The sequence below is a fragment of the Suricata suricatta genome, chromosome 8 (genome assembly GCF_006229205.1).
Source record: "Suricata suricatta isolate VVHF042 chromosome 8, meerkat_22Aug2017_6uvM2_HiC, whole genome shotgun sequence".
Classification (NCBI taxonomy): domain Eukaryota; kingdom Metazoa; phylum Chordata; class Mammalia; order Carnivora; family Herpestidae; genus Suricata; species Suricata suricatta.
Genome location: NC_043707.1, coordinates 37,194,657 through 37,202,944, shown reverse-complemented (window position 1 = coordinate 37,202,944; position 8,288 = coordinate 37,194,657).

The following is an 8,288-nucleotide window of genomic DNA, read 5'->3' as shown; positions in this document are numbered from 1 at the left end:
CTCCTGCTGGCAGGGCTCCAGGCGAGCTCACAGCTGAAGCTGGGGGGGCTGTCCCCCACAAGTCTGCCCCCTTGGGCCTGTCCACCGGGCTGGTCCCGGGCTTGAAGCTCCTCGGGGGTAGTGCGGGCCTGATGTTCCTGACTTTCCACCGGTACCTCCTGTGGGGCCCCCAGTCACCCAGCCGCCCCCGTCCACATTTTCTCTGGAGCCCTGGCTGTGGCCTCGCGGGTGGACAGCCAGAAACAGTGGCCAGCAGAAATGTGAAAAGACCTCAGCCACCCAGCCACCAGGCCTCAAGGCTTGTCCAGACAAGGCCTGGGGGAAGAAAGGTGTTTCCCCATGATTGGCCCCTGGCAGGGCTGCAGAGTCGCCTCTTTGTGCCCACTGGAAGGAGCAGAAAGTGAGGTCTTCCAGGCCAGAGCCAGCACGTGATATTCCAGCTCTTTCCTGTGGCTGAGCCTGGAGGGGTGGATGCCCAGCTGCCTAACAGAGTGAGAGAGGCGTGTTTGGAGGGGACCTGCAAGCAAACAGGTGCTAGACAAGGAGCCGCTGGCCCTGGGCTCAAGGCTGGCGGGACTGCTGCCCTGCCCCGCTGGGGCTTTCCCAGCAGGAGGACAAAGGAGTTGTGCCAGCTCGGCTGGTCCTGGAACCTGCAACCAACAGGCCCCTCCCCGACTCCCAGGGCAGTGGTGGGGAGACCTGGAAAGACCAGTGAGGAAGGGAAAGGCCGGTGGGAGCGGCAGGGGTCTTGGGGGGTCCTGGGGTGCAGGAGGGGCACACAGGCCTGAAGCCCACCTCTCTCAGAAGGAAGGTGGGGTGGCCAGAAGTCTGGTCTTCGGGAGTTTAAGCTACACTCTTGCCCTGCCGGTTACCACACAGCCTCCTCTGTGGTGTCCCCATGAGCACGTCACGTCCTTCCATTGGTCTGCTCCCCTCCTCTGGGACCCCCAAGCCAGGACACACCTAGCCTACCACTTCCTGTTGCCCCCCTCTGACCACCATAGTCCACCCTTCCCCAGCAACTCTAGGATCTTTCTAGAAAGCCAATGGGACAGGCACTTTCCTGCTTGACCTCTGCAGCACTTGGAATAAAGTCCAGGCCCCTCGTCAGACCTCCTGGCCCTTATCACCCCTGCCACTCCCTGGCCTCACCCTCCCCGCACGCCTCCACCTTCCCCTCTGGCCTCAGAGCCTCTGCCCTACTGGTTCCCTGAACTCAGCCATTCCTCCAGGACCCCAGCAAACCCCACCCACAGCCAGCCACGCAGTGATGTCTCCTTCCTGCCAGCTGCTCGGGCCATGAGCCTGGGGTGCCCCTGTGGTCCCGTCCGCTCCGTGCCTACACGCAGTCCAGCAGAAAATGGCCACAGCCACCTTGTGGGAGCCTGGATTTCTCCAAGAACCTTCTAGCAGTACCTCCACATTTGGTTCGCCACCTACAATCCATTCCTAACACAAAATCTGTAACAGCAGGGGTGAGGGGGTACCACCCCTGCCCAAATCCCTTCTTGGCACCCACACCTCACTCACAAGGAAAGTACCATCCACTCCTGCCCCCTCGGTGCTTTCCCCGCCTCTCCTCCTACAGCCACCCCTCAGACAGGCTCCTGTTCCTGCCTCAGGACCTTTGCATGCACTCTTTTCTCTGCCTGGACCAATTTTCTGGCCTCCCTTGCAGGTAGGGGAGGTGGGGGCCAGGTGACTGAGCTCTGGCTGATGGCGGTGATGCATGCACCTCCACACTCACCATCTCCCCTGTCTTCGGGCCACACGCACGGGACGCTGCAGGGCCAGGCAGACGGCTGTCCTGACCAGGAACATTGGCCTCTGGGCAAGGCGGAGATTAACGCACACTGGACTCCACCACTGGACTTGGGGACATTTGTCACAGCAGCCAGCTAGCGTTCCCCTGTCCACTGCATGTAGGCAAACAGGGGCAACCCGCACCTGTGACAGCAGTCCAAGGGGACACGCAGTGCCACTCCTCGGTGGTAAAGGAAGGGCCGTGTCTTGGTTGAGATGGCAGGAGGAGGCGTCCCTGAGGAGGGATCATGGCAGGTGAGGAGGATAAGCACAGCTGATGGTCAGAGGACAGGAAAGAATTTTCCAGGCACAGGGACCGGTGCGTGCAAAGGCCCTGAGGCGGGAATGAAGGTGTTCGGGCTACAGAAAGGTGAGTGTAGCTCCCAGAGGAGCCCAGGAGCGGGGAGCTGGGTCCGCCAAGTGCCCTCCTCCAGCCCATCAATTTTCACATCCTCTTTCCCTTTGAATAGGACCACTCTTTACTTATATTTAAAAGAACTTTTAAAAGTTTATTTATTTTGAGAGAGAGAACAGGAGAGGGGCAGAGAGGGAGAGAATTCCAAGCAGGCTCCACGATGTTAGCGCAGAGCCTGATGCGGGGCTTGAACTCATGAGCTGTGAGGTCCTGACCTGAGCTGAAGTTGAACGCTTAACCGAGCCTCCCAGGCGCCCCTACAGTCGCCCTTTAGAAGTGGTCTGGGTGCGCCTGGGAGGCTCAGGTCATGATCTCGAGGTTTGTGAAACCCCCTGGCTCTTCCGTCCCCCTCTCTCTGCCCCTCCCAGTGGGTACTCTCTCTCTCCCCAAAACAAACAGGTGTAAATAAATAGGTAAACAAGTGAGGTGGACTGCATCCTACAGTCCGGGAAACTGAAGTTCTACGAAGTGGGGGCACCACCTGTCCAGCCGGGAAGACATGGCCCCGACGGGGGGGTGAGGACCTGAGAACCTTGGGTCAGCACAGGCCGGCGTCCTGCCCGAGTGGCTGCCCTGGTCGGGGGCGGGACTTGCCCCAGCTCCTGTTTCCAGCACATTCTGCTTCTCTTGGTGCGGTGGGGGTCTGCCCTGGGAGGATGGGGAGGGACAGGGCCAGAGGTGTCACCAATCGCAACCCAAAACCCAACTCTAGCGCATGGGTCCCTTAGCTTCTGGAGGATGCGTGGGCAGCAGCACCCCGGGGGCGCTCCAGACCTGTCACCTGGATTCAGCCCCCAATAAACCGAGCTGACCGGGGCTGACAGGCCCAGCTGGGGCAGAATCGGGGGCGCTCCCCCAGGCACAGCAGGCCTGAGCCTCTGAGGCAGAGGGGGAGAAACTGGGTGAGAGGGAATGGGGGTGGGGGGTGAGAGGACAAAGGGAGGTGCCCTGGCCCTGCAACTTTCCTTGCAGGACCTCTCAGAACCTTTATGTCCTGCAGTACCCCAGGACTCCCACGGGAGCAGGCACACTGCATGGGGGTTCCCAAGCTGACCTGCCCACAGGACCCCTGCTCAGGAGTGTGTCACAGAAGCGGGTGCCCCAACTTCCTCAGGACACACGGAGTGGATGGCGGGCTGGGCTGGAGTTCTCGGTCAGACCCTGGTTTGCCCCGGGACCCTATCGAGGGCTCCGCACTTCCAGAACCCTCCTCGTCTTCATGGCCAGACAGGGCCTCTCATCCCTAGGCAGATCTGGGGAAGTCCCTGAGGCGCCGCATGGACACTTGGCTCCCTGCCTGGGGCCACGCCATCATGGCGGTAGGAGATGCATGGCCAGAGCCCCCCTCCGCATGGCCTGCACAGTGAGGACACGGGGCGTTGTGCTGGCTTCGCAGCTGAACATCCAAGGTTTGTCCCCCTTGCCTTGTGCCCCCTTGTCCCAAGGCCATGGTCGAGTCGGCCAGGGGCTCACTCAGGCCACCGTGCCTGCCAGCGCCGTGCCCACAGCAGGAGACGGGGCTAGAAGCTGTGACACCTCATTTTAAGGGGCCACCCATTAATTAATTAGGCTGCATGAATAATGCGTGCAGCCTTGGGTATATTAATAGCATATTTATATGACGCGCTATGGAAAGTATACATTCCCGTCGGAACGCCTCACAAATAATTCACGACCCTGCCCCTTTCCTGGGCCTGGGAGAACCTGGCCGGGGCTGTGGCTGCGCTCTCGGGTCGCTTCCAACAGCCAAGTTTTACATTTCATTATAAATGGCTTTGCTGGGCATGTCCGTAACTTTTACATTTCCATCCACTTTATTATTAATGGCTTTCCTGAACTGTAGCAGCCCGGCGTCGCACACAATGCGTTATAAATATTTGATCCAGCATCTATAGTCCGCCATTTATCATTTATAACGGGTTACAAAAACATTATAAAACATTTACCGCACATTTATAGATCATTTTCAGCTACCACGATGATGTGTTATAAATACATTATTAATCCTCCTCACGCCATTTATAGGAGCCCTTGTAATGAGGCCCAGCCCACCCGGCCCCTGGTAAATAGCACATGCAGGGGCTGGTGGGGGCGGCTGGGCAGCAGAACCAGGGCCAACGGAAGCCCCGCCCCGCCTCTGATGGCTGTGTGTCCTTGGCCGGATCACAGCAGGTCTCTGTTCACGGACCAGTCGTTTATTGAGTACTTTCCATGTCAGACCCTGCTCAAAGCCCACCCTAAGCCCTGGGCGTTACCTGCAAGCCCATTTCAGAGATGTGGAGACAGGCTCGGGGGGCGGGGCGGGGGGAGTGGTTTGCCCAAGGCCATAGCCCAAGTGCTGAGACCAGACATCTGTCCTGTCAGTGTTACCCGTCCCCAGGCTGCAGGGGGAGGTGGGGCGAGGCTGCCCCGGACCTCCAGGCAGCAGGACTAGAGCACTCTGGACCTGGAACTCAGAGATTCGGGTGAGGAGGACCTTGGGCCAGGAGTGCCCCAAGCTGGCCTCTGACCCAGCAGCCCCTGGGCTCCTGCTGCCACATGATTTGCCATCACAAAGGCCCTCGGGGCTGCAAGTCTGGCTGTAACTCTGACCAGGAAGGAGAGGGTCACGGGGTCTCTGGGGCCCAGCAGCCCATCCTCACAACCCCAGCTCCAGCTCTGAATCATCGGGGGCCCCTGGGAGGCTGAGGACAGTGGCAGCAACCCAGGTGCACAGAGCAGACGGAGGTCATCCATCAGATGGTCAGAGGGACCCTGGGCCCTGCAGTGGGAAGTCCTGTGCTAAGCCAGGTCCTCTCTCTGCGTGTGGCGCCCTATGATCTTGAAGTGTGCGTTCCCCGACTCCTCCTCCCAGGGCCTGAGCTCCGTCCGGAACACTTGGGGCCAGATCACTCCCTGCACAAATGTCCCCCAGCCCCACCATGTGCAGGCCCACTGCTTGCTCCCTACCGGGCCCCACAGTGCCCGCCAGGCCAGGAGGGCACCAGCAGGAAACGGGGGCTGTGGGCCCACCACTCACACTTGATAACGGACGTGAACCCTGTGGCTCCAGCTGTAGGATGATAAGCTGAGTCCTCACCTGAAAAACTCCTATTCATCCTTCAAGACCCACTTGATGTTCTACCTTCTCCAAAGAACCCTTCCAGAATCCTCCTGGCATAGGTCCTGCAGGATCCAGCCTGTGGTCCCTGGCGGCCCAGCATGGGCCGGGCACACAACTGGACTCTGGTTGGTGAGGGAACAGGACAGTCCTCCCCCTGAGTGTTCCCCGCAGGCCCTGAGGGAGGCCTCCAGCACCTGACAGAGCCCTCCCCCTGCCTGGCTGGACACGGCCGGGTCAGTTCTGGGCTGCCCTGAGGAAGGAAACAAGGGGAGACAGTTCTGACATGAGCGCATCTGCCCTGTGTGAGCCCGGGCAGCTGTGAGGGCCTCCTGGCCCTCATCTGCGAAATGGGGGCGTAAGCCAGCCCTCCTAGGGTAAACCCGGGGCTCAGGCCCTGTGGTGCCTCAGGGGAGAGATCTGGTTGGCCGCGCCTCCGCAGGCCAGAGTGTATGTAGGCCAGGACCCAACCCTTCCTGGGACTGAAAATGAAACTGGTGTTTTGTTTTAAGGCTGTTGGGGAAGCAGGTGAGCTCATCACCATGGCAACACCTCACCTGGCCCCACCCCTTCCCACCTGCTGTAGGAAGCCCAGTGACAAGCAGCCCTTGCAGCCAGCCTGGATGCCCCCCCCCCCTCCTGGACTGAAGGGGACTGCGAGTCTGGAGCTGGACTCCTTTGGAGTCCCAGAGCTGTCCGGGCCACACTGGCCCCTGCAATGGGGAGCTCACTACCAGGCTCACCGCTGGCCCTTGCTGGTCCCAGAACAAAGGGGCAGGGACCCCTCCTCCGGGGTCCTGTTGAATATCCCCTCTCCACGACAGGACCTTGGGAACCCTGGGCTCTGGGCCTGACGGCTCTGAGGGGGGTGGCCACAGGTGAGGAGTTTGGGGGGATCAGAGAGATGGAGGCCAAGGCCACGTGTGGGTGCTATGGCCACTGGCCCATCCCCACCTCTCTGACCTGTACAGCTTTGCTTCCCCACCCCCTGCATCCCACCCCCATGCGGGTTCCACACCTGCACCTGGCTAACTTTGCGCAGGTGTCCCAAGTCTGCAGCATGCCCGCCGGACACTGTGCGGCAAACACGGGCTCAAGTCCACACAGCAGACGCCAGGTCTCCACACCGCCGTCCCCAGGGAACGTGGGAAAGCCTGGCGTGTGCAAGTGGCTGCCTTGAGCATCTGGCCTCAGGCGCCCCCACTGGGGTCACCAAGTCGCAGTGCCGGCACAGGCTCCCTGGATACCAGCCAGCAGTCCCAGGGACGCCTGGTGGGTCCCTTCACTGTCAGCAGACGTGCGCACCACCTGTCCACGCCAGCCGCGTGTTTCACCTGGACACCTCCACTCAGATGACCCCCATCTGCTTGGCGAGCAGGTGTGTGTGAGCCCTCTTAGCCAGAGATTGACTGAGGCCCAGAGAGGGGAGCTCAGCTGCCCAGGGTCACATGCCCAGGACTGCAGGCCCATTGGGGCCTGACGGCCCCTGTCCCACCCACCACCTTCCCCAAACCCGGGCCACCCTTCGGTGGGCCTCTGAGCTGCTGAGCGCAAGTGGGAACCCCCGCGGGGAGCCCATTTATGGGCTGGGAAGGAACGCACGAGCTGCCCTTGGGGCTCTGCCGTGGTGGAGCGACAGAGTGACAGGCTACAGCCCAACTGCACTGATCGGGGGAGGGAGCCTCAGGACCCGGAAGGTCCTCACTGGGCTGAGCTCCTGATACGGCTAAGCCTGTGGGGGCAAAGCCGCTGGCTCAGGCCTGGGGCTTGGGGCAGGGCCCAGCAGGCAGGAGATGTGGCCCCCACACCTTCACACCATGTGCCCTGGCTCCCACAGCCCAGGGATGGGGGACGTGCTCACCCACACCGGGGCCGGGCTGGGCCTCCACCCTTGTCTACACCCGAGGGGCTCCCTGCATGAGGGGCGGTGTGGCCAGTAGTCAGGGCTCGGTCCTGGATGTGAAGGGGAGACCGGTGCCGAGGTGACAGCCGGCACCCCAGGGACGGCTTCCACGTGACAGCAGGGCCGCACACCTGCTTCAAGGCCCACTGTCCCACCACAGGGCCCGTGCTCCCTGGGGCCCTGCCTCCACAGCTACTGCTTGGCCCGGCCTGCCGCCCACACCTAGGCTGGGACTCCTGGTCCCACCCTTCTCCATCGGTGGTTTCAGAACACGCTGGCACCCTGTCCTGTGAGAGAACCGGGGTGTGCGGGGAACCCCGGGTAGACGGGCCCAGGCTGCACCCGGCCCGGAGCAGCCTCAGGCCCTCAGGTTGGTGAGCTTGGGCAGGAAAGGGGCCTAGAGACGAGAGGCTGGGACCGGTCGCCTGCACCGGTGCCGGGGCTCTCACGGGGGAATGCCCCACCCCCCTGCAGGGGCTCCAGGGCCCTGGGTGAGACGGGGGGGTGGGTGGCAGACAAGGGTCCAGGAAGGGGCTCTGGAGAAGGGGCGTGATGCCAGCCTGCTCCACAGGGGAGGGGCACTGCCAACATCCACTGGGTAAAGCGAGGCCACACCAGGGAGCAGGGGCACAGGCTAGCTGGGTGAGGAGGTGACTCACACTCCCTTGAGGGCCAGCCTCCCTCCCCAGGTGGCAGTTAGGCTGGGACCCTCCACCTCCGCCTCCTTGACCCCAGCCCAGCAGCTTCAGGCCGGATTTTTAGCCACACAGTGGCCCCTGGTGGCCCCAGCTGAGCAGAGGCGGGCAGGGGAGCCTGCTGGGAGTGGGGGTACACCTAGGGGAGACCAGGGCAGCGGTGCTGGGGAGCCGATGCTGACGGGGAGCCGGGAACAGGTAGGACAGTAAGGTAGGGAGATATCGGTGCAGCTGAGAGCCTGGAGGGGTTGGGGCTGACTTCATGGGGTGCTGCCCCTGCCACTTGGCGCCTCTGGGGCCAAGTGCTCGGGCAGGGTGCCCACAGAGCACCGCAGCTCCCCTGGGGACACTGGTGGATAGGAAGCCCTCTGG